Genomic DNA, 1,760 nt, shown 5'->3' with positions numbered 1-1,760 from the left:
ACAGATTCTTTTGTAATGATTCGGTTGATGATTCACAAAGAATCACTCGATAGCAAGACTGAAAGTGTCGGGTGTAATGAAAATAAAGTAACGGATTACTCTTCATTTTTTCTGCAATACAGTTACTTCTGGTGTAATACTCTAGATTTAACTAGATAAAAAGTTGGCTTGAAAAAGCCTAGCCGGGAAGTTTGAAATAGTTTGAAAAGTTTGAAGTTTGAAATAGTTTGTTTTAATATAGATAGATAGATAGATAGATAGATAGATAGATAGATAGATAGATAGATAGATAGATAGATAGATAGATGGATGGATGGATGGATGGATGGATGGATGGATGGATGGATGGATGGATGGATGGATGGATGGATGGACGGACGGACGGACGGACGGACGGACGGACGGACGGACGGACGGACGGACGGACGGACGGACGGACGGACGGACGGACGGACAGACAGACAGACAGACAGACAGACAGACAGACAGACAGACAGACAGACAGACAGATAGATAGATAGATAGATAGATAGATAGATAGATAGATAGATATAGTACTCAGGGTAGTTGCTAGGGTGATCCTATATGGTTGCTAGGGCACTTGGGGTGGTTGTTAGGGTGTTGCTAGGGTACTCAGGGTGGTTGCTAGGGTGTTGCTATGTGGTTGATAGTAAGTAATTAGTAATGAAAGTAAAGTAACGGATTACTCTTCATTTGCAACAATACAGTTACTTATGATTTATAGTTTTTCTCCATTGGTTTGGCTCATTTCTTGAAACAGAAATTACATTCTCAAAACAACATGGACAAATCTCCAAACCACTTGGCAATTGTTCACAACAGAATAGCATTTCTCATTCATTTCATCAAATTGCAAATGTCTAAGTACATGTCTCAATGTCTCAGTACATCTTTGCAAATGATTAAGTACAGTTAGCCTACATTTAGCACAGTTTGCAAGTGAATAGATCTTGTTGATCTAAACTGATTGTTAGATTCTCAGTCTAATGGTCGTTCGCTCCAAAACGTATCAGCATCATTTCATTGTATAAGTCATCACATGCACAATAGTCTATTAAATTGTCAAAATTAGTCAAAAACATAATACCATGAATACCATATATGAATCCCTTGGAACATTTGATACATTTCTTACAGCAATTGACAGTCAGGTGAAACTAGAACTTGACTAATGAAGGAGGACTTTCACACATTTCAGATGACCAATCAAAGAAGAGAGGGGTAGAGAGGGGTAGGAAAAGGTATACCTGGAGTAGGATGTGGCCAAAGAAGACGGGGACCAAATTTATCAGATGCGATTCTACTGAGTACCCATGGGTTGACATTGAGAGAGGCTGGACAGAGAATTCAGCCCAACCTCAGCAGATATACAAAAAACAAACCTTTGAAAATGCATGAATGAATCGAATGATTTTACAAATGTGGAGAGAAATACATATTTTCATCAATATGCAGTACTGGTCTTGTGTGTACTGTTTGGTCAATATATTCATATACTTTACTCTAACAATATCTCTGAAAAAAATCAAACCCAGATCATATCATTAGAAAAGTAGAAATTTTACAACATTACAAGTGTTTACAGTAAGATTGAGAACAGCAGCGTGTGGATGGCCAGGAGGGTGAGGACGGTAATTTTCATTGTTTTTTTGTACTCTGATTTGTTTTTTACATACTCTGATGTATGGAAGTTACTTTATGTGTGTGAATGATAATGGTTACATTTTCCTTGGCAGTAT

The sequence above is a fragment of the Gobio gobio genome, assembly GCF_949357685.1.
Source record: "Gobio gobio genome assembly, chromosome: 3".
Taxonomy (NCBI): Eukaryota; Metazoa; Chordata; class Actinopteri; order Cypriniformes; family Gobionidae; genus Gobio; species Gobio gobio.
Note: the sequence above shows the minus strand (reverse complement) of the source record.